Source organism: Babylonia areolata, chromosome 18 (assembly GCF_041734735.1).
Source record: "Babylonia areolata isolate BAREFJ2019XMU chromosome 18, ASM4173473v1, whole genome shotgun sequence".
Lineage (NCBI taxonomy): Eukaryota > Metazoa > Mollusca > Gastropoda > Neogastropoda > Buccinidae > Babylonia > Babylonia areolata.
In genome coordinates, this window is record NC_134893.1 from 30,562,101 (window position 1) to 30,587,612 (window position 25,512).

The following is a 25,512-nucleotide window of genomic DNA, read 5'->3' on the forward strand; positions in this document are numbered from 1 at the left end:
CATAAAAATAAAGCTTTTTCTTTAAATCTCTGTCTGTCTGTCTGTCTGTCTGTCTGTCTCTCTCTCTCTCTCTCTCTCTCTCTCTATATATATATATTTTACTGACAACTAATCGAGTGAGTCATTCGGATCGCCGAGATTATTATTAAAAAAAAGAAAGAAAAAGAAATCAACGACAGATGTCGCCACCTGTGGTTCAACAAAATGTACTCACCCTGGCTGCACGAAACTTCACCACAACATAAAACAAACCCTGAACAGCTGAGCGCTTTTTTGTTAAAACCGGTACACCGACACTGATTTCCATTTGTTGCACATTGTCGGGCCCTCCGTTCGCGTATTTAATTACTTTTGATAGCTTCAGGCACTGCACGGTATGTAGTATATAATTTGTATTGAGTGAATGCACGTCAGCTGTTGAGGAAGACACCCTTTTTCTTCTCACTGACTAGGAACCTAAAGTTGTTGTTGGTGATGATGTTGTTGTCATCGTCGTCCCCCTCCTCCTCCTCTCCTCCTCAACATTCTTCTGCTGCTATATATATTCAGGGACAGCAATTCCACCACACACCCCACTCTCCCTCGACCTCCCGGTGCAATGACTGAACGAGTTCTTACGTGCTGTGCATGCATGTCTTTGTTCTTAACGACACCGATTAGGAAGCCACACTGAGGTTTCTCTGCACGTGCAGTCAGAACATAGCGCAGGGTTCTGACAATGACTGAACACTTAACATGGAAGACAGGACCTTGACCACAGATCAACGTCTGCGGGCCGTTTGGGCACAGTATGAACAAAATTAATATGAATGAAGCACTATCAGCTTGGCACCTTAAAAACTCACCGGGAAAAGAGAGATGTGCATGCAACATGACTTTATTATAAACACACACACACACACACACACACACACACACACACACACACACACACACACACACAAACAACAACAAATAACAACAACAAAACAGACAAAATGAAAAGGAGGAGTTTGTATTATACTCCATGTTTGGTGTTACATATACTTACCATGTCAAACTGATGCAAACTAGGCCTATTGGTTTGCTCTGCTTGGCCAAATTTCGCGCGGCTAACAGTGAAAAGACGGGCCCACCCGCTCTCAGCCAATCAAACGCCTCTAAAAACTATAAGCGCTTAATTCATTCCGAAAACGTTGTTTTTGAAAGACTTAAAAAATTAAAAAAAATTTTAGAGAGAGAGAGCAAGCGTGAGAGACCGTGTTCGTGTATACGAGTGAGAGTGTTTGTTTATTCCACACAGAAGCGGTACGAGAAAAGTACACCAGCGATATAATATTTATACTGTGTATATCAATTACTGGGTGTTTAAACAAATTTTGGACAAATTTCACAACGTTACTAGATTTTCCGTCTCAATGATTTGTAACTTTGATATGTTCTACACACATGAAAAGATCGATAGAGAGAAAAACTAAAGAACTGGAGGTACAAAACGTTTAAGATTCAGATCATAAACTACCAGCAAAGACGCTAGCAAAAAGCGTAACGGGCGTTATCCACATATTTATCAATGAAGATCAAACAGGCGATAAAAAAAGGCAAAAATATATCAACAACTCTCTCTCTCTCTCTCTCTCTCTCTCTCTCTCTATATATATATATATATAAGTTTCTTGTTACCTGTTTTCTCCGTCTCTTACCAGATCACTGGGTGGTTGAGTTAGTAAAACTTCGAACTTAAACGAATGATGCACTGCTCATGAATGAACAGTGTTATGACAATTTATTACCTAAAAATGAAAGAAACAGCACTAAACGTCCCAGGGCAAAAAAAGCAAAAAACAAACAAAAAAAAACAAGACTTTTTTTTTGAAAGAAAACCTGAGGGTGCACATAAAAATGGTACACACTTCAAGAAACTAATGTGATGATGTTCGTCATTCGGATTCAAAGATGACCATGGCTTCGAAAGTCAGATGGAAGATCGGGGTGGCTGTAGGTCCGAAGGCGACTGGTGAGGCCAATCTGGGCTCTGAAGACTTGCCCAAATGAGGGACACAAGTGAGTCGGTGCTGTCGTGGCAGTGGATGCTGCTCGGGCCTTGCGAGAAAGTCACTAATACGGGCAATAAAACACAAATGACAGTGCTGATAGCTGCATTAGGCCTGTCTGTACGTGGGTCCTGTTTTCGGACAGCGTCACAAAAAAGACGTTTACATGAATATAGAATAGAATAGAATATGCCTTTATTACCACGTGTACCAGGGTCACAAGGAATATTGGGGAGATAGTACATAACAAGGTACGAACATAAATCGAAAATCATACACAAACACAGATAGAGTAGAAATAAGATACATACAAGTGCATATCAATATAAAAACTTGTGTATACTCACGCATGCACGCACTGCACACACTTAGACACACACACACACACGTTTGAACAGAAGCTGCATATTACATGTGGATGGGGCTGATCACTAGATATTCAGGTAGATGGTTGTTATTATAATATTATTACAGAACCCAAGAATCTTGTTTTCAGGGCCCCTGCTTCTTTCTGGAAAAAAGGAAGGAAAGAAAAGAAAAGAAAAGAAAAAGAAAGAAAGAAAGAAACAAACAAAAAATCTTGGAACTGAAATCCTTCACCTCCGCAATCCGTATATCTTTTTTGATAGAAAATGTCAAAGTTCTAGAAAAAAGAATATGACAATTGATATGTTTGTTTTAACCACAGAGGCTACAGTTTGTTTGTTTGTTTGATGTGTGTGTGTGTGTGTTCATTAGATCTCTCTCTCTCTCTCTCTCTCTCTGCTAGTCCACAGTTGGAGAAAGTATTATCTCTCTCTTCTATCTCATCTCTCTGTCTGACTCTCTTATAAATGCATGTATTTGCCAATTCAATCTGACAAGCACAATCGGATGCCGCCCATGTGTTGCCAACAGAAACAAACAAACACACACACACACACACACACACACAAACACACACAAAGACGCGCGCACGGCACGTGCGAGCACTCACTCACTACTACACAGGTATTGATCACACACACACGCACACACACACACACACACACACACACACACACACACACACACACACACAGAGAGCTACCACTTGGTTATTGTCCTTCCCCTTTCTCCCCCTTCTCCCGCACCCCCCACCGTCACCAGCATCCCCACCCACCCTCACCAGCCCCCCCCTCCCCCGCCCGACTCACCCTCCTACCACTCCTGTGTGATGACAGCTAAGTTGCTCCCCTTTGTACCATCACAACGACCACCACCTCCAGCCTCAAACGCCATCATCCCATTCCCGAATCGCTGACGACCACCTCCACCGTCATCACCACAACCACAACCACCACCGCCACCACCACCACCACCAACACCGCCACCACCAACATCATCATTCCAGTTCCCGCATCGCTGACCATCACCAACCCCCTCCGACACCACCCCACCCCCCACTCCCATCTCCCCACAACTCACAACTATGTCAAGCCGTAAAGGTCGTGGCTAAGAGAAAGAGACAAAGAGATGTTTCGTGTTTTGCATCAGTGCTGAAAAACACAGGACATTGTTGTGGTGTTTTGTTTTCCATTCACTCATCCATTGCACACTATTACCCAGCACACACACACACAATGACGCTTACACACACGCAAACACACACACACACACACACTGAAGCATACACACACGTACGTACGCACGCGTATACACACACACTCACACCCACACACGCACGCACACACTTTAATGCATATACCAGTCTCCCGACGCAATTAGTAAAAAAACAAACAAACAAAAAAACACACAACAAAAACCGATAAATAAAATATATGAAAGTGTGGAGCGGGGTAGGGGTGGACGGAGAGATGGTGGAATCATAATAATAACATATATATCTATTCACATACAATCAAATTAAAACTGAAAATTAAATATGTCAAACACTTAACAAAAACATCACCAGCGCCGCTTCGGTGTTGTGTTATCAAAACTGAGCCTGAAAAAAAAAAAGTGTAACGATATAAAATCACAATGCCTGCACTACTGTTGAATGGTTTGTACGTACGGGTCTTTGCAATACTCTTTCTTCTATCGAGCCCTGGGGAAAAAAACATTCCTATAAATTAGGTCCTGCTCGCGCGGCGACGGGGTACGAGGGTTGGAGCGACCTTTGTCAACTCCGGCACCGTACCATTTTATTGGCTGCAGGACACAGTCCTGCCTGACTCTCAGCAAGCACCCCTTGCACCCCGTCAGTCTGTCCGACGAAGACCATCAGAACTGCAGAGAAGGTGACTGCTGTCCCGACTATCTAGTCTAGAGTTTGATTGTCGTGGGAGGATGTCTTGCCCAAAGTTACATTGCCCACTCTCTCGGCCAAGAGGGTTTTTAGGACAGTCGGCGTTGGAGATGCTTCCCAAAGGCCAACTGCTCCCCCCCCACCCCCCAAGAATGCAGCAGCACTAAGAGCCAGTTCAATGTTGCCTCCTAGTTTGAGAGTCACAATCCTTCACAAAAGACCCCGTGTATATATATAAGAAGAAACATCCAGCGACACAGAGAACGTATTGCGATGTCATACAACAGGTCTTCCAATGGGGATTTAAAGCTGAAGATAATCTGAAATCAATTCAAACTGAAGAAATTAAAACAAGAACAAGAACAAGAACAAGAACAACAACCACACACACACACACACACACACACACAAAACAAACAAACAAACAAAAAAAACAACAACAACAACAACAAAAAAAAACACCACCAACAACAGGCATCAACTTCTAGAATGATACCAGGCTATGAAGTCCGTCGTAATGATGGACTGACTGGTCACCAGCAATGCTGGGCACGAACTGATCACTCACTCAACCATAATTCTGACGTGCCGCCCTCCCTCCCTCTCACAGCGGAGAAATTCCACACAGCGTTTCCCTGGGTTCCCTCCCCTACACCCTGCCCCGTCCCCACCCACCCCGGAGGGAATATGCCATTTCCTACAACACCCGGCAGACAGGGGGTGGTGTGGTTGTCATACGGGCGAATGAGCAAAGTTCCAACGGGCTGGACACACAGACGGTCCGACCGTTCTGTCTGTCCGTGTGGTCAAACACGGCGTTCTGTGTGTGTGTGTGTGTGTGTGTGTGTGTGTGTGTGTGTGTGTGTGTGTGTGTGTGCGCTCTCTCTCGTCTGTGTGTTGGTTTGAGAGAGAGAGATAGAGAGACAGAGAGAGAGGTAGAGAGAGACTGTGACAGAGAGACAGTGACGGAGAGAGAGTGAGACAGAGAGAGAGAGGGACAGAGAGAGAGAGAGAGAGAGAGAGAGAGAGAGGGACAGAGAGAGAGAGTGAGACAGAGAGAGAGAGGGACAGAGAGAGAGAGAGAGAGTGAGACACAGAGAGAGAGAGAGAGAGGGACAGAGAGAGAGAGAGAGAGAGAGAGAGAGAGAGAGAAAGAGAGAGAGAAAGATCGAGATGCTGGCACAGATACCAACAGACACGTACGTGCTGACATAAATACACATGATAACACACACACACACACACACACACACACACACACGCATACACACATACAGACACATACATATACACACGAAGGTACGTACGCACACAGACAACACAGACAGTAACACACACACACACTCACACACGCTCGCGCGCGCAGGCATACATACAGTCACATACACATAAACACGAACGTACGCACGCACACAAGCTGACACAGGCACACACACACACACACACACACACACACACACACACACACATCTTTCCATATTCACTGCTGAGCTAATGAGCTGACTGCTATTATACAAGCTCTGAACTACTTAGTGAGCCATCAAATAGTTTTCTCGAAAATAGCAATCTTTTTTTTGATTCCAAATCAGTACTTTATGCTCTAGAATTTTATTCAGCCTTGAAACAAGACCTGACTTAGTTATTGAGGCAAATCATTTGGTACATTGTTTAAGGATTAAAGGGACTGAGGTCAGTTTTTGTTGGGTGCCTTCTCATGTGGGCATTACTGGCAATGAAACTGCTGATAAAGCAGCTAAAAGAGGAGCACAAGATTAAGAAAAATCGACAAAAATACATGTCCGTCTTTCCGTAAAGGAGACATACACTTTGTTAGAAAAATCAGCATGGGGTCGATTTCATAACCGATGGAAGTTAAAGTTTTTAAAACATAAAGGAACATTATTCCCCGAGAATATTATTAAAGAAAAGATACCGAATCCATCAGTTTGCTATACAAGATTAATAACCTCTACTTTCTTCCGTATAAAACTTGATGCGCTGAAGATAAAGTATAGCAAAAATGTTACATGCATCTGTGGTAAGCAGTTCAGCTTGCATCATTGTTTGTTTCACTGTCAGCAGTTACGTACCTTCTTGCCCAAGTATTTCAAAGAGAATAATAATTCTGCAGATGATTTTTGTAAAGTTATTTCTGACGAGGTTCTTATGGTCGAACTTTCACAGGCATTAGTTCATAGCCCTATTTCTACATTCCTTTAATGCACTTCAGAATTGTGTTAATGGTTTCTGGTTATTATCATTATTATTATTGAATTGTTACTGTTAAATGTAATTACATGTTAGTTATGCATTTTACGGTAGTTTTCTAGTTTCCCTTTTTTCTGTTTTCCTCTTCCCTGCCCCCCCCCATCCTCCCCCCTTTTTTTTAATGTCTAATATCACTGATAGTGAAAAGACGCTAAACCAAAGAACGAACACACACACAAACAGGCAGACAGACAGACAAACACAAACACACACGTACGCACGCACGCGCGCGCGCGCACACACACACACACACACTACCTGCAAAAGTTGTTACAACCGAAATCCTCAACAGAAAACCACGCGCACACACACACAAACGCAGAGCAAGAACACTGTCGCTACAATGAATTAAGCACACCCATGTGATTCCTTTCTTCAACATGGGACAGGTTTATTTGATTGCTCACACACACACACACACACACACACACACACACACACACACACACACAGGGTCACACACAGGTCACATGCACATATACACACACAGAGGCACTCACACACACACACACACACACACACACACACACACCACCACCACCACCACCACACAGTGACAGTCACACACACACACACACACTCACAGGGTCACACCCAAGGTCACACGCACATAACACACACACACACACACACACACACACACACACACACACACACACACACACACACACACACACACACACAGAGTTCCAACACAAAGCGATTCCTCCACTCACACTCACACAGCCAGTCATGTGCCAGCCAAAGCAAATATCGACGAAGCAAATATCGCCCCTCCCACTCCTGACCCCCCCCCCCCTCCACCCATCCTTCCAATCCTCCCTCCACCCACGCCCACTTACATAGTTGTCACACGAGTCTATGTCCAGCTCTCTCCAAACACCTTTCACCCCCACCCCTCCTCCTCAAACCCCTCCTCCCCACACCGCAACCACCACCTCTCAAACACACTCCCTCTCTCTCTCTTCCCCCGAGTCACCAAACTAAAGCCTCTCTCAATCTTCTTTCTCTCGAAGCTATCTCTCTCAATGTCGTGTGTGTGTGTGTGTGTGTGTGTGTGTGTGTGTGTGTGTGTGTGTGTGCGTGCGTGCGTGCGTGCGTGCGTGCGTGTGTGTGTGTGTGTGTGTGTGTGTGTGTGTGTGTTCGCGATAAAGAGAGAAAAGAAAGCAGATTTGTTTTCTTTTTCTTTTTTCTTTTTTTTATAGTAAAACCAACAAAACAGAAAACAGTTCTGTAGGGCACTCCTAGACGCAAGGTTTCACATTAAGGCTCCGATAGGCATCAGACGATTCCTGATCAAAATGCAAATGGACACCACAGAATACATTCACACACTCATCTTCTTTTCTTCCCTGTAGTTTCCGACCGAAGGAGCACCACTGATGACCTGGCCACCAGTTCCCTTCATTTCTCTCTCTGTGTGTGTGTGTGTGTGTGTGTGTGTGTGTGTGTGTGTGTGTGTGTGTGTGTGTGTGTGTGTATGTGTGTGTGCTGTACGTCCATTCTGGGAAGTGTTGTCCTTCCCATCTCATTTTCTCTGCCTGCCTCAGCCTTCCCCTTCTCCCTCCTCGCACTGTGCCTTGCAAGGATCGTCTTGGCAAGCCCTGCTAATCGCTTGCCGCGCCCATACCATTTCAGTTTGCCGTCTCTCAGCTGTGGTTGTTACTTGTTATCTCTTTTTGTGTGTGTTAAAAATCAAACCATATTAATGTATCTTTCGTATTACTTTTTGCAGCTAGCATAAAGCGCCTTGAGCGTTGAAAGGCGCTATATGAGATATAAAAAAATACATTCTTCTTCTTCTAATTATCATTGCTAGGTTTATTATGCTTATGGAGTGATGGTCTAGAGGTAATGCGTCCGCCTAGGAAGCGAGATAATCTGAGCGCGCTGGTTCGAATCACTGCTCAGCCGCCGATATTTTCTCCCCCTCCACTAGACTTTGAGTGGTGGTCTGGACGCTAGTCATTCGGATAAGACGATAAACCGAGGTCCTGTGTGCAGCATGCACTTTGCGCAGGTAAAAGAACCCACCACAACAAAAGGGTTGTTCCTGGCAAAATTCTGTAGAAAAATCCACTTCCATAGGAAAAACAAATAAAACTGCACGCAGGAAAAAATACAAAAAAGAAAAAGAAACAGGGTGGCGCTGTAGTGTAGCAACGCGCTCTCCCTGGGGAGAGCAGCCCGAATTTCACACAGAAAAATATGTTGTGATAAAAAGAAACACAAATACAAATTATGATTATGATGATGATGATGTTGATGATGATGATGATGATAATTATCAGGGGATTGTCGTAGGATTCAATGGCTTGCCTGACTTCGTTTCTCACTCACTTTAAGTCATGGACGTTGACAATACATTCACACATGTATACAAACATGCTCGCGCCCAAATACCTGAGTTGGTGATCTGACATAGGATTTTCCTCCTAATCTATGCGCAGTCTTCTTCTTGACATGCTGTTTTGAATTTGACAATACTCGCATAATTTGCGTCCGAACTTTTAAATATTTTGCAGACTTGTTGATGATACCCTAAGGTTACTGTGTGAAACTTTTCAATGAATTCAGTTTCTCTGTCGCTGAGAAAGTACTTGTCAAAAAGCGGTTCACTTTTTTTTGGGACACCCGATATAATGTTGTGAAATGTCTTTAATGAACATGTTTAAACAAAACATTCTGAAAACTAAACGAACAAACGAAATAATTTCCCTCTTTGTTCATTCGTGTTTGTTTTTGAGCTTTCTCTGGTGTTCTTGTTATTGACAAACAGACAGACAGACAGACAGATAGATAGATAGATGGACAGACAGACAGATATATATATATATATATATATATATATATATATAGATGGATAGATAGATAGATAGACACATAGATTGATAGATAGATAGACAGACATATAGATAGAACTACAGATGGACAGACAGACGGACAGACAGATAAAAAGACAGACAAATATACAGACAGAAAGACAGACAGATGGACAGACTGACAAAATGATCGGTTAACTGGTTGATCCACGGATCGATTGATCCATTCATTCATTCAGTGCACACTCTCTATGCCACACGAGTGCAGCACAACAACACAGCGACATCAACATCAACATCAACATCGACTTCAACATCCAACATCAGAAGGAACAGTGGCCCAGTGGTCATGCTCCCGACAAACAAGCAAGTGTCCACAAGTTCGAGTCCCGTCTATCTATCTGTCTATCTATCCATCCATCCAGCCATCTATCTATCCATCTATCTATCTATCCATCTATCCATCCATGCAGCCATCTATCTATCCATCTATCTATCTATCCATCTATCCATCCATGCAGCCATCTATCTATCCATCTATCTATCTATCTGGTTTTACTCCTCCATGTCTAAAACAACGATTCGTTACAAGTACGATCCGCGACATCAACAACATCATGGTACCGCTGCCTAGACTTGATTTATTCAAATCTAGTCTCACTTACTCTGGTGGATGTCTCTGGAAAAAACATCTTACCTAGTATCACTGTTCATACAAGTCTCAATGTTTTCGAAAAAAAAAGGCATCATGACTATCTGATGGAAAGCTTTGCTAATTCTATACAGAAATGAAGTATCTGATGGGAAATGTTGCTGTTTCTGTCTATGAATTATGAAATTCATATGATGGTACTGTTCTCAAAGACGTCTTTCTCCCTCCCTCCCTCTGTGTCTCTGTTGGTCAGTCTGTCTGCCCTTATTTTCTCTATATTTCTTCGCTTATACGTTATTCTAAAGAGTGTGTTTGCGTTTATGAGTACAATTTCCATGTAGTCCTTTATACATGATTTGTAATGAATGTGATGCTTTGAGTTTTTTTTTTTTCCTTTCTCGTTTGATGTCATGTGATGCTATTTGCAATTTATTTGTTTATATTTCTACCCATTTTGTTTTCCTTTTGGGGGCTGGATGAAAAAAAAAGAAGCATTGTTGCTTATTCTATTATCCGAGGAAATGAAATTAATTAGTTAATTAATTCTATTTATATACGGGCGAGGAATGTAAACCACCCCTCCCCCTTTCATCTCAAACAATCCCTCCACTAAACTTTGTGTGGTGATCTGGAGGACACATCTAGTCCTTCGGCTCAGGACGATAAACAGAAGTCCCACGGTCAGCATGCTCCTAATTAAAAGCACGTTAAAGAACCAACGGCAACAAGAGCTGCTGTTCCTGGCAAAATTCTGTAGGAAAGTCCACTTTGATTGTAGAACAAAATACGCTTACAATAAAAAACAAGAGAGGCAAGGCCTTCAAGACTCACTTGTGATAAATTAAGTCCCCTAGCATTAATTACAGAGTAATTTCCCTTTGTTACTATCTGCACCAAAACGTTTGCAAAATAAATAAAAATTCCATGCTTAGCAAAAGAAGTTCCTGTTTGAACAAAAAATGATAATAATGACTCCTCTTGTTGTTGTGTCAGAATAAGAGGTCAAAGTGCCAAGTTTAGAGAATACAAAAAATATAAATATAACAGTAAATGCAGTTTGCATATAATTAGGCTTCTTTTAAAAAAAACATTTTTGTGCCCATCCCAGAGGTGCAATATTTTTTTAAAAACAAGATGACTGGAAAGAACTGAATTTTTCCTATTTTTATGCCAAATTTGGTGTCAACTGACAAAGAATTTGCAGAGAAAATGTCAATGTTAAAGTTTACCACGGACACACAGACACACGGACACACACACACACACACACACAGACAACCGAACACCGGGTTAAAACATAGACTCACTTTGTTTACACAAGTGAGTCAAAAAAGAACAAAAAAGCGCTGCGTTGTGATACGCTCTCTCCGGGTCACCGACACAGCAGTCCGAATTTCAGACAGAGAAATATGTTGTGACAAAGAATCAATACAATACAACACAATGTAATACACTACACTACACTACACTACACTACACTACACCGCAATGCAGTGCAATGCAATGCAATACACTGCACTGCACTGCACTCCACTGCAATACAAAACAATACAATACACTGCAATGCAATACAATACACTGCACTGCAATACAATTCAATACACTGCAATGAAATGCAATGCAATTCAATGCGATGCAATACAATACAATACAATACAGGACACGTCATCTACTCACATAGTAAAGTCCACCACTACCACCACTTCACTGGCACGGCGGAGGCGACCCCGTGGCTACTGCAACCGGCAACAGGAAGAGTTGGAGGGTCCACGGTTCGAATCCGACAATGACCTGGTGATTGATATACAAACATAATCATTCATGTAAGAAGAAGAAGAAGACGAAGAAGAAGAAGAAGAGGAAGAAGAACACACACACACAAACAGAGAGAGAGAGAGAGAGAGAGAGAGAGAGAGAGAGAGAGAGAGAGAGAGAGAGAGAGGCAGACAAAGACAGAGAGGGAGATATAAGCGAAGATATATGTAGCTGTTTGCACACACACACACACACACACACACACACACACACACACACAAAATGCAGAGAGAGAGAGACAGACAGACAGAGACAGAGAGCGAGATATAAATCAAGACAGATTGATATAGATATTTACACACACACACACACACACACACACACACACACACATATATATATATATATATATATATACATACATATATGGGGGAAAGCAGGAAGTGGGTTGTGGAGGGGAGGTGTAAGGTGGAAGGGGGGGGGGAGTGGGGAAGGGTTCTATCCTAAGCCTATGCTCAGACTGTCTCACTACCATAATCCATCGATCAAGAAGCAAGCGATCAATCTTAAAGGAAAAAAACCCAAACCCCCCCTAAAACCCATCACACTCCGAAGAACATTGAAGCGTAACACTGAAAGAAGCTCTTGTGTGTCCGACAGTGGGTCACTAACCTGAGATTCTATTTTTATCCACCAATCACTCGACTTTTCATTCAGTTGTGCATATTCATGATCTCTCTCTCTCTCTCTCTCTCTCTCTCTAGTCATATAATATATATATATATATATATATATATATATATATATATATATACTTAATTTTTTTTTCAGGGATTATGTCATGGGTAGAGGAGGGGTTGGGGTTGGGAAAGGGTGGGGTGTGAAGGGGTGGAGAGACGAATGTTGGAATTCGAGTGATCGCTCTTTGCTTGGTCTGGAGGTTGCCCCACGTATTTTTCTATTTTGTGGACTGGGGAATAGATCTCTGTGTGAAATTGATCTGTTGGTTGATTGAACTGCTTTACTGGTTGCGTTCACTTCTGAATTTCATCTGATTATGTATGTATGTATATATATATGTATGTATGTATGTATGTATGTATGTATGTATGTAGGTATGTATGTATGCATCTGCCCGTCTATCTATCTATCTATTCTTGCAATACGTTTTTCATTTTCATTTTTTTCTATTTTCATTAATTCCATTAGTTATCTAAATGCTTATCTATCTACCTCTGTATGTACCTTCTCTTTCATTCATTAGAATTTTATCAGTTTTGATCAGATTGATTTCATTGAATTTATTTACTGATCGCTTTTGTTTTTTAATCTTATATGATAGCATTCATCTGTTCATTCGTTCATTTGTTCGTTCTTTTGATATTATTAATCTTTTATATATTTACTCATTCATTCATTTACTGTTTTATATATTTATATATTTTATTTTATTAAAAAAATATTTATGTTATTTCATTTTATCTTATTATTATCATCTTATCATTATTTAAAAAAAAAATATTCATTTATTTATTTTATTATATTTTTATGTATTTAAAAAAAATGTTATTTTATATTTTATTTTATTTTTATTATTTATCTATTATTTTTTTTCTCAAGGCCTGACTAAGCGGGTTGGGTAACGCTGCTGGTCAGGCATCTGCTTGGCAGATGTGGTGTAGCGTATATGGATTTGACCGAACGCAGTGACGCCTCCTTGAGCTACTAATACTGATACTGATACTGTTTTCGCAATAAAAACCGTATTTGTTATCAGTTTTCTCCTACTTTTTTTTTTTTTTTTTTAAACTTATGACAAGAGAAAACACTTATAATCTATTTTTCATGTACACACAAGAAGGAGAATAGAAGAGAAGAGAAGAAGAAGAAGAAGACGACGAAGAGGAAGTAGCAGAAGCAGAAGCAGAAGAAGACGAAGAAGAAGAAGCAGAAGTAGAAGAAGAAGAAGAAGAAGCAGAAGAAGAAGAAGAGGAGGAAGAAGAAGAAGCAGAAGCAGCAGAAGAAGAAGACGAAGAAGAAGAAGTAGAAGCAGAAGAAGACGAAGAGGAAGAAGAAGAGGAAGAAGAAGAGACAATAGATAGGTCACCAGGGCAATGTCTATATCAGGAGCAATGTAAATCTAAGACACAGTCTCTCTCTCTCTTCTCGCCCCCCCCCCCCCCCCACACACCCCTCCTGTCTCTCTCACAAGGTAGACTCGTGCACAGGTACAAGATTTCCTTTGGATAACTTAGTGGAGGTAATGCAGATTTCGATCTTCTTCTTTTCCTCCTCCTCCTCTTCTTCTTTTTCAACGTTCTCAGTGTACAAGAGGCATTCACTGTATCATTGTTTTTTGTTTTTTCTTCTTCTTCTTCTTTTCCTGTAGTCTGCATCCGCAGGTATGTGAGTATTCATCACGCAGCAATTGCAGCAGCAGTCACTTCGTAAATCTCTCTATTTTGTTTTTGTTTTCTCTTTCCAGACCTGTCAACACCTCCACCTCCCTCACCCACTTCAACCCCCACATACACCCTACCTGTACACATGCGAACATGATTATTCTCTCACTCTCTCCACCATCCCCACCCCCCACCCCCTCACAGAGTCATACATGCTGAGAGACACGCACACAGAGAGACACACATACAAGCATTGAGTCACACGCAGATACACACACCGACCGATAGACAGTGACACACACACACACACACACACACACACACACACACACACACCGCCTCTCTCTCTCTCTCTCGCGCGCGCGCACCTCTTTTCCAACGTTGAAAATAGATCACGTGTAACCCACTTCACGTGAAAGTGAGTTTCTTTGGAAAGAATCCAGATAGCACCTTTCTTTGCGAATTTCTTTTTCGTTCTTTCTTTTCTTTCTTTCTGGTATTTCTTTCTTTCTTTCTCTCTTTCATTTCTTCTTTTCTTTCTCTCTCCCTATCTATTTTTCTCTTTCTTTCTTTGTTTAGATGTGTTGTCGTTGTGGATTTGTCAAAGAAAGAAAAGTTGCCAGCGTAAGCTAAGCCGCTGACTTCAGTTGGGGCGAAGGAACATGTTTGTGAGTCTCTATATTTGTGGCGTACGACGGCTTATTGATCCTCTCTCTTTCTGTCTGTATGTCTGTCTCTCTGCCTGTCTGTCTGTCTGTGTCTTTTTCTCTTCCTCTCTCTTCGCACATAGATCTTTGTCAAAAGAACACACACGCTTCCTAACGAAAGAAAAAAAGAAAGAGGACGTATGTGCACAAAAAAGAAGAAGAAGAAGAGGGAAGAGGAGGAGAAGAAGAAGGAGAAGAAGATTTATAACGATAATAATAATTAATAATGATAATAACAAGGAAAAGAAAAGGTTAGAACAACAACAACATCACAACGAAAACAATAAAAACACCAAGAAGAAGAAGACGAAGAAGAAGAAGAAGAAGAAGAAGAAGAAGAAGAAGAAGTAGTGACGCTGATAACAACAAGAATACTAAAACAACCACGACTACAATTACGACGACTACTACTACTATTACTACTAAAACTAACAACAACAATAATGATAAACAGCAACAGCAGCAGCAGCAGCAGCAGCAGAAGAAGAAGAAGAAGAAGAAGAAGAAGAAAGAAGAAGAAGAAGAAGAAGAAGAGGAGGAAGAAGAAAGAAGAGGATGAGGAGGAAGAAGAAGAGCGACAACGACAACAACAACAACAGGAACGGTTACAACAACAACATAATCAACAACAACAGGATCAACAACAACAACAACATAAACAATAACAACAGGATCAACAACAACATAATCATCATCATCGTTGTTCAACAACAACAACAACATAATCAACACCACCACCCCCACCAACAACAACAACATAATTAAGAGCAACAACAACAACAGCAGCAGCAGCAGCAACAACAACAAGATAATCAACAACAACAACAACAGGATCAACAACAACATAATCAAAACAACAACAACAACAACAACAGGATCAACAACATAAACAACAACAACAACATAATCAACAACAACAACAACAACAACAGGATCAACAACATAATCAACAACAACATAAACAACAACAACAACATAATCAACAACACCACCACCAACAACAGGATCATCAACAACAACAACATAATCAACAACAACAACAACATAATCAACAACACAATAACAACAACAACAGGAACAACAACAACAACAACAACAACAATAGGATCATCAACAATATAATCATCAACAACAACACCAACAGCAGGGAGGACAGCTTTCACTGCATTCAAAACTCGCCACCGGCCACATCGCACACAACAGCAGCAGCAGCAGCAGCAGCGCTGGACACATAGTTGTGTGACAGATGATCAATACCCCGGACATTCAGACAGTGTGATCCCAGGCACCACCACCACACTCACTCCCCCTCATCCTCATTCTCCCCAACCCCTGACCCCCTGCCCCTCACGCCTCTCCGAGTCCCTCCATCACTTCCATCCCCCCCTCACCCACCTCCTTTCCCTCCCCCCCTACCCCTTCTCCTGCTTGTCTTTCGAAACCTCCACCCCTCCACAATCCCCTAACAACTTCCCTCTTAGACGTGTTCTTTCTCATTCCTTCTCTCTCTCTCTCTCTCATACACACACACACACACACACACACGTACACACACACACACACACACACACACACGCATGCACACACACATACACACATACATACAAACACACACATGCATGCATGCATGCACACACAAACACACATACACACACACACGCGCGCGCTCTCACACACACACACACACACACGCACGCACACACATACACACACACATATACACCCACACAAACACAAATACACACACACACACATACAAACAAAAATACACACACACAACAACAACCACAAAACAAAACAACAAAAAAACACACCAAAAAACAAAAAACCCCAAAAAACAACAACCCCAAAACAGCTCCGCCTTAACAACAACAACAACAACGACAACAACAACAACAAAAAAAAAAAAAAAAAGAAAAAAAAAAGAAAGAAAGAAAAACGCCAAACCGTGGCGGAACAAATGCCTCTGTGGCTAAACACGCTTTTTCTCTTCACACACACACACACATGGGACGTCAACTACTTCTTCTCATCAGCCCTACATTGGACAGGCACAAACAGACAGACAGACAGACAGACAGACAGACAGACAGACAAAAGAGAGAGAGACAGAGAGAAAGAAAAAAAGAGGGAAAAAAGAGGGAGGGAAAAAAACAAACAGAAGGGTTGAGGGGAGGGGTTGGGGGGAAGGTGGTGGGAGATAGATTAAAAGAGAGAGAGAGAGAGGGGGGGGTGGAGGAAGAGGAGGAGAAGGAGGGAGGAATTTCGAGAGAGGGGGAGAGAGAAGAAAGGAGGGAGGGGAGAGAGAGAGAGAGGGAGGAGACAGCAAGAGAGAGAGGGGGAGTAGGAGAAAGCAAGAGAGAATGAGAGAGACAGAGAGAGAGAGAGAAAGTGAGAGGGAGAGAGAGAGACAGACAGACAGACAGAAACAGACATACAGACAGAAAGGTACAGAGAGAGAGAGAGAGAGAGAGAGAGAGAGAGAGAGAGAGAGAGAGAGTAGATAGCGGAGGGAGGGATAATGGATAGGAGGGGTACAGAGAGGGGGGGGGAGTGGGAACGAGAGAAAGGAGACAGAGAAAGAAAGAGAGAGAGAGTGGGGAGGGAGAGAGAGGGAGAAGGGGGAGATGGGGAAGGGATGGATAAGGGAAAGGAGGGATACATACACACACAGAGAGGTAGAGAGAGAGAGTGGGGAGGGAGAGAGAGGGAGAGGGAGAGAGAGGGAGGGGAGAGGGAGAGAGAGAGAGAGTGGGAGAGAGAGGGAGAGGGAGAGAGAGAGAGGGGGGAGAGAGAGGGAGGGAGAGAGAGAGAGATTGGGAGAGAGAGAGGTGGAGAGAGAGACAGAGGGAGAAAGAGAGTGAGGGAGAGAGAGAGGGAGAGAGAGAGGGAAAGAGAGAAAGAGAGAGGGTGAGAGAGAGAGGGAGAGAGAGGGAGAGAGAGAGGGAGAGACAGAGAGAGACAGGGTGGGAGAGGGAGGGAGAAAGGAGGGGAGGGAGAGGGGGACAGAGAATGAGGATAGAGAAAGAAAGGTATGTAGAGAGAGAGAGACAGGCAGAGACGGGGAAGGAGAGAGAAAGAAATGGATAGATAAGAAATAAGAGAGATCACACACACACACACACACACACACACACACACACACACACACACACACACACTTGTCTCTATCTCTTTCATCACCTTTCTCTCTCTCTCCCTCTCTCTCTCCCAGACGCACCGCTCTCCTCTCTAACCACCCCCCCCCCCCCAACCCCCAAACTCCCACATCCTCTTCAAAGTGATCGATCTTTGGGTGATTGAGCGGAGTTCGTGTTCCAGTAGATTTGTTTGTCTCGAGTCTCAAGACCAAGGAAGGAAACAGAGAGAGATTTGCACGGAAAGGAAGGAATGACAATGGGTTTTCCTTTGCGTAGTGTAGTGTAGTGTAGTGTTGTGTTGTGTTGCGTAATGTAGTGTTGCGTTGTGTAGTATTGTGTTGTGTAGTGTTGTGTTGCGTTGTGCTATGTTGCGTTGTGTTGTGTTGTTTAGCGTTGTGTTGTGTTGTGTTGCGTTGCGTTGTGTAGTGTTGCGTTCTGTTGTGTAGTGTTGCGTTGGTAGTGTTGCGTTGTGTTGTGTTGTGCTGTGTAGTGTAGTGTAGTGTAGTGTAGTGTAGTGTAGTGTAGTGTAGTGTAGTGTAGTGTAGTGTAGTGTAGTGTAGTGTAGTGTAGTGTAGTGTAGTGTAGTGTTGTGTTGTGTTGTGTTGTGTTGTGTTGTGTTGTGTTGTGTTGTGTTGTGTTGTGTTGTGTTGTGTTGTGTTGTGTTGCGTTGTGTTGTGTTGTGCTGTGCTGCGTTGTGTAGTGTAGTGTAGTGTAGTGTAGTGTAGTGTAGTGTAGTGTAGTGTAGTGTTGTGTTGTGCTGTGTTGCGTTGCGTTGCGTCGCGTCGTGTTGCGTTGTGTAATGTTGTGTTGTGCTGTGTTGCGTTGTGTTGTGTTGTGTTGCGTTGTGTCGTGTAGCGTTGCGTTGTATTGTGCTGTGTTGCGTTGCGCAGTATTGCATTTTATTCATAACACTGTATTGCATCGTATCGCACTGTGCTGTGTGTTACTGTATTGTACTATATTGTATTATATTGCATTGCATGGCATGACATTGCATTATATTGCATTGTAGTGTATCGCATTGCATGGTGCTGTATTGCTTCGCATTGTCTTACTATTTTGTCACAAGCAGATTTCTCTGTGTGAAATTCGGGCTGCTCTCCCAAGGGAAAGCGTTTCACCACTGTACAGCGCCACCTATTCAGTTTATTTTTTCCTTCTACTTTCTTTCTGGTCTGTCTACAACCTTTCACAGAGTGGGATTTTTTCCCTGTAGAATGTTGCCTGGGACAACAATCCCCGCCCCCCCCCCACCCTATTTTCCCCCGTAGATCCATTTACGTTCGAGTGTAAAAGTCACGGTGTTTGTAAAATGGGTACTGGAACCTGTGGTCACTTGCTTCCTCAGTCGTCAGGAGCGTCACCATTGGGCCACCGCGCAACGTGCAGAAGGGTGGGTGGAGGTGTGGGGAGCTTCACTGTCTTGCTTAATTGAAACGGAGGTGGTGGAGGCAGGGTGTATAGGTAGATGGATGGGTAGGGTGCGGGAGGGGGGCCTGGTAGGGTTGGGGGTTTGGGGGGGGGGGGGGGCGGTGGAGTCAAGAAAGTGCCTACCTCCCTGTCCCCACTCCCCTCTGCTATGCCTCTCACAACCCCCCCCCCCCCCCCCGCCTCCTCCTCCCCTCACACGCATGCACACCCACACAGGCACACACACACAGGCACATATAGGCACACACACACACAGGCACACACAGGCACGCACGCACGTACATGAACATACACACACACACACACACACTCTCTCTCTCTCTTTTTCTGGGAGGTATGTTGTAAAAAAAACAAAACAAAAAAAACTGTATAAGCTTATTATTTTGCTCTCAGTAGTAAATATCTTTTTTGGCTTCACACACACACACACACACACACACACACACACACACACACACACACACACACACAGAGCGTCCCTCCCCCTGTCTCCTTCTCACTCTGTCAGCCTCTTCTTTACTCATCTGTGATTTGTTTTTTTCAATTCCTGTCACAAACTGTTAGAGGAATGCCCAACACCAGTGTCTGACAAACAGTTGAACACCGTTCGCTCGGATCACTCTCTGAGAAGCTGTCCATGCCTCTCTTTCTCTGTCTGTGTCTGTCTGTCCGTGTGTCTGAGACACATGTTGGTGATGTGATTTTTTTTTTTTTTCACGATGTTTTGATTAATATTTTTGATTAACTTAGACTGCATTTTTACGTGGGTTGAGAGAGAGAGTGAGAGAGAGAGAGAGAGAGAGAGAGAGAGAGAGACAGAGAGAGAGAGAGACAGAGACAGAGAGAGAGAGAGAGAGAGAGAGAGAGAGAGCGAGAGAAAGATGAACAGGATTTTTAAACGGTGTTTTAATCAACATTGTTATTATCTTGTGTTCTCCCTGACCGCTTTTAATTCAGAACTGGTGGAGTGGGGCATTCGGCCGGCCTTGAAATGGCTTCATTGTGCTCTGCAAGGCTGTAAACAACGGGACTTGGTTTTGTCTCTCACCCCCACCCCCTCTACCCCGTCTCTTTTTCTCCCCCCCCCCCACTCCCTCTCTCCCTCTTTCTCTCTCATTTTAATGATATCATTTTTGGGTCATCGTCAGCAAAAGCTTTTTGGCCTTTGAGAACAGTTTGTGATTCATTTGAAGCTGGTTTGGGTGACTTGTCTTGTCACTATCTCTAACTCCCCTTTTTACATCTCCCCTTTCTATGTCTCTCTCTCTCTCTCTCTCAATCTCAGAGAACAGTATATACCGAAGAAATATCATGTGCGCCCCAATGCATTTAAATTGTCACTGTTGTTTGCAGATGTGAAGACATGCATTCCACTCTCTCTGTTCTTGTCCAAAGCCTTCACCCATAGAAACAAGTCTATCTTTGGTTAATGACGCATGATTACATACCAATCTGCCCATCTATCTTGTCTTTTTCTTCTTTCTGTCCCCCCCCCCCTCTCTCTCTGTGCCTCACTCTGTTTGTTCTTTCTCTATTTTCTACCCTTTGTTTGCTTTACATATATTGGCGCTGTTCTTTATAATGGATGTTAACACGGAAGCCCCCCCCCCCTTACCCCTGTTGTCACGGGCAGAAAGGCCTAAACAATAAACCATTCAGACTTCAGACTTCAGACTTCTCTCTCCATCTCAATTTAGATATGAAACAGAAATTTAGATAAATTAAATATAGTTGTTTTTAGAAATGGTGGGCATTTGCCTTTAGCAGAAAGGTGGTTGTTTGGAAATGAAGAATTACAAATTGTTAGAATGTATAAATACCTCGGAATATATCTTTCCACAAAGCTTACGTTTTGTCATTCACTTGAAACACTCGCAGATCGAGCAAGGAAGGGCGTGTCAGCAATAATTAAAGTACTTTGGTCCACCACATGTATTTTTAAGATGTTTGATTGTCAAATACAGCCTACACGAATGTACGGGTCTGAAATATGGGGCTTAACTGTTGATCAAGAATAACATTGAAAGAATTCATTTATCACTGAAACGTTTTTTTGGGGTGCGAGTCCAAAGTCACCAAGACACTTGATATCTGGAGAAACAGGAATGTACCCACTTTTTATCAATGCTTATATAAGGTGCGTTATTTGTATTTGTATTTCTTTTTATCACAACAGATTTCTTTGTGTGAAATTCGGGCTGCTCTCCCCAGGGAGAGCGCGTCGCTACACTACAGCGCCAACCTTTTTTTTTTTTTTTTTTTTTTCCTGCGTGCGGTTTTATTTTTTTTTCCTATCGAAGTGGATTTTTCTACAGAATTTTGCCAGGAACAACCCCTTTGTTGCCGTGGGTTCTTTTACGTGCGCTAAGTGCATGCTGCACACGGGACCTCGGTTTATCGGTTTATAACGCGTTACCTCTTGGCCATCACTCTTATGTTCTGGCTTTGAATAGTATGCATGAATAAATAAAGATAACATAAAAAAGCCAATATGTCGAAATCATGTTAATGGGCGTGTTGTGTATGTGATGTTTTATACAGGTATGGATTTGGCTTTGTTTGGGAAGCACAAGGTATGGGCAATGCTAAAATATTTCTTTCGAAATTCAAACAAAGGCTAATTGATTCTTCCAGTCAAGAATAGCATGCTGCACACGAAGGTCACGATTTCTTTCAAAGGTATGCAAGCTTCAATCAAACTATAACTCATATAGCCTATTTATACCAGCTCATGAATGCTAGCTTTCGAAACTGCCTTGCTAATTTTAGAATGGGTATGTCTCCAATTAAACATAGATATTTACAGTACAGGCCAAATTTGAATAATGTTGATGGTCACTGCCCTTTTTGTTGCAATCCACACCACCACCCCCTCTCTCTCCTCTCCCCTCTGCTCTCCCCCAATCCACACCACCTTCCGCCTGTCTCCCCCCTCTCTCTTCCCCCCCCCCTTCTCTCTCTCCTCTCCCCTCTGCTCCCCCCCCCAATCAACACCACCTTCCCCCCTCTCTCCCCCCCCCCTCTCTCCTCCCCTCAGCTCCCCCCCCAAATTCACACCACCTTCCCCCATCTCTCCCCCCCCTGTCTCTCCCCTCCCCCCTCTCCTCTCCCCCAATCCACACCACCTTCCACCCCTCTCCCGCCCCCTCTCTCCCCCCCCCCCCCTGAGCTCTCCCCCAATCCACACCACCTTCCCGCCTATCTAAACCCCCCCTTACCCCCCTCCCCATCTCCCTCCTCCCCCTCTCCTCTCCCCCAATCCACACCACCTTCCACCCCTCTCTCTCCCCCTCTCTCCTCCCCTCAGCTCCCCCCCTCCCCCAAATTCACACCACCTTCCCCCATCTCTCCCCCCCCCTCTCTCTCTCCCCTCCGCCCTCTCCTCTCCACCAATCCACACCACCTTCCACCCCTCTCTCCTCCCCCCTCAGCTCTCCCCCCCTTACCCCCCTCTCCCTCCTCCCCCCTCTTCTCTCCCCCCCAAAAAAAAAATCCACACCACCTTCCCCCCTCTCTCTTTCCTACCCCCTCTCCCCCCTCTGCTCTCCCACAGTCCACACCATCTTCCGCCTGTCTCCCCCACCCCTGTCTCTCTCTCCTCTCCACCTTCCCCTTCACCATGTCACGCGCCTGTCAGTGAGACAGGTGGGGGTGGGGGTGGGGGTGAGGGTGTGGCGGAGAGGGTGAGAAGGTGTGAGACGGTTACGTGTGTAATTCATCGGTTGGAAGTCCACTCACTGTCTCTGTCTCTGTCTCTCTCTCTCTCTCGTGTGTGTGTGTGTGTGTGTGTGTGTGTGTGTGTGTGTGTGTGTGTGTGTGTGTGTTTCTCTCTCTCTCCCTCTCTCTCTCTCTCGTGTGTGTGTGTGTGTGTAAGATAAGATAAGATAAGATAAGAATAACTTTATTATCTCCAACTGAAGAAATTTGAACAGGTGCATTATCACAACATAGACAAGTAAACAACATGGGGACCATAACTGTAAAAGTCAACAACAGCTTTTACGAATATTACGAAGATACAAATGTAAAAAATATCACATACATCGTTTCATTCATACATCCACACACTGCAGGTAATAACTAGTATTCTTAATGTAAAAACAGAAAGAATTAAGAAACATTATTTGAATATAATTATAAACATAGCCTACTATGCTGCACATTGATTATAATAGACAGATAAGATAAGAATAAAGATGAATTGCGGAAAACCACAACCAGATAATGAGCACACACCCGCACCCCCCCCCCCTCCCCTCTCCCCCACACGCGGATTACTTGATTAAACAAGAGTAATAAACATATGTTCTCAAATAAAAGCATTTCACATATTCGCTTTTAAAAACATTGCAATTAATTATTACATCGTAATTATTAAACAGAAATATATTTAGAATATGGACGTTAGCATTAGACATATTCCATTGTACATTCATCCTGCATATTGCACATTATTCTTCCTACATATTGCACATTCATTATAACCAATTGTCACGTTTTTAAACTCAGTAAACACACACACACACACACACACACACACACACACACACACACACACACACACACACACACACACACACACACACACACACACACACACACACACACACACACACCACAACTAGAACAAGGTACAGCCTATCATGCACGGACTTTCACACGTCTCACATGAGAGTGCGCGCGCGCGCGCGCACACACACACACAGTTCTCAAGAATTTAAAAGGTGGATTGAACGTGGAATAAAAGTCTTCAGAGCTCTGGATTTCAACTTAAAAGTTCTGTAGCGTCGTCCTGATGGCAATAGCTCATAATACTTTGCTAAAATATGGGTGTCGTCAGTTGCTATCTGCCTGTTGTTTTTTTTTAACCACTCGACTTTCATACAGCTCTTGCATACTAGCTTGTTTCACTCCCACAATTTTACTGCATACACTCATGACATCGTTCAAAACACGCTTACTCCTCACTCCCAAACTTCCATACCAGCACATAAATGAAACTGTGAGCACGGACTCGATACAACATCGATAATAACTTTGAAGAATATCTGAATTTATACCAACATTTCTAAGCTTCTGTAAACAAAAAATTCTAGATTGACATTTCTTATGAATGGAATCAACATTTCTGTCAAAAGTCAGCTTATTGTCTAAGATGGTCCCTAAATATCTATATTCATTGACCCTCTCCACTGTTTGACCATCAATAACAAGGTTAGCTACAGGCAAGGGGTCTTTCCGAAAATCTATTAACATTTCTTTTGTTTTCAATACGTTGAAATCCAGATAGTTTTTCTCACACCAGGAACAGAACTTTTTAATTTCACTGAAATAAATAGCATCAGAGTTGGACAGATCTTCAATTGCTGAATCATCAGAATATTTTATGACAGGAGCTTCCTCCATGCCTCTGCAGTCATTTGTGTACAGTGTAAAAAGAACAGGGGACAGCACTGTACCTTGGGGTGCACCAGTAGAAGTAGATTTTAGAGAAGAGTGGGCAGAATGAAAGCGGACGGACTGAGTTCTATTGAGAAGAAAACTTACTATCCAAAGAGTAAGCTTCGGATCAACATCCGTGTGTGTGTGTGTGTGTGTGTGTGTCTGTGTGTGTGTGTGTGTGTGTGTGTTTCTCTCTCTCCCCCTCTCTTTCTCTCTCTCGTGTGTGTGTGTGTGTGTGTGTGTGTGTGTGTCTCTCTCGTGTGTGTGTGTGTGTGTGTGTGTTTCTCTCTCTCTCCTTCTCTCTTTCTCTGTGCCCCTCTTGAACAAGTCTGCCTGTCTCGTTGTGTTTCTGTGTCGGTACATCTCTCTGTCTTTATCTCTGCTCTATCCCCCTTATTTTTTGACAGGAAAGAATGACGCCAGGGGTGGATTCATATACTGTCACCGGTTTCTGTGTGTGTGTGTGTGTGTGTGTGTGTGTGTTTCTCTGTGTATGCATGTGTGCGTGTGTGTGTGTGCGTGCGTGCGTGTGTGTATGTGTGTGTGTGTGTGTGTGCAAGTGTGTCTTTGTGAGTCTGAGTGTGTGAATCG

The 25,512-nt window shown here is 43.2% G+C and overlaps 1 protein-coding gene across 3 annotated transcripts in view; it reads right to left on the bottom strand.

Moving 5' to 3' along the window:
• Nucleotides 1–25,512, bottom strand: part of LOC143292651 (sodium/calcium exchanger Calx-like) — a 108,015-nt gene that overhangs the window by 62,410 nt on the left and 20,093 nt on the right. For all 3 annotated transcript variants that reach the window (XM_076603144.1, XM_076603142.1, XM_076603143.1), the window contains exon 2: nt 11,722–11,835. The gene's annotated coding sequence lies outside the window, so the exon portion shown is untranslated. The remainder of the gene's footprint in view (nt 1–11,721; nt 11,836–25,512) is intronic.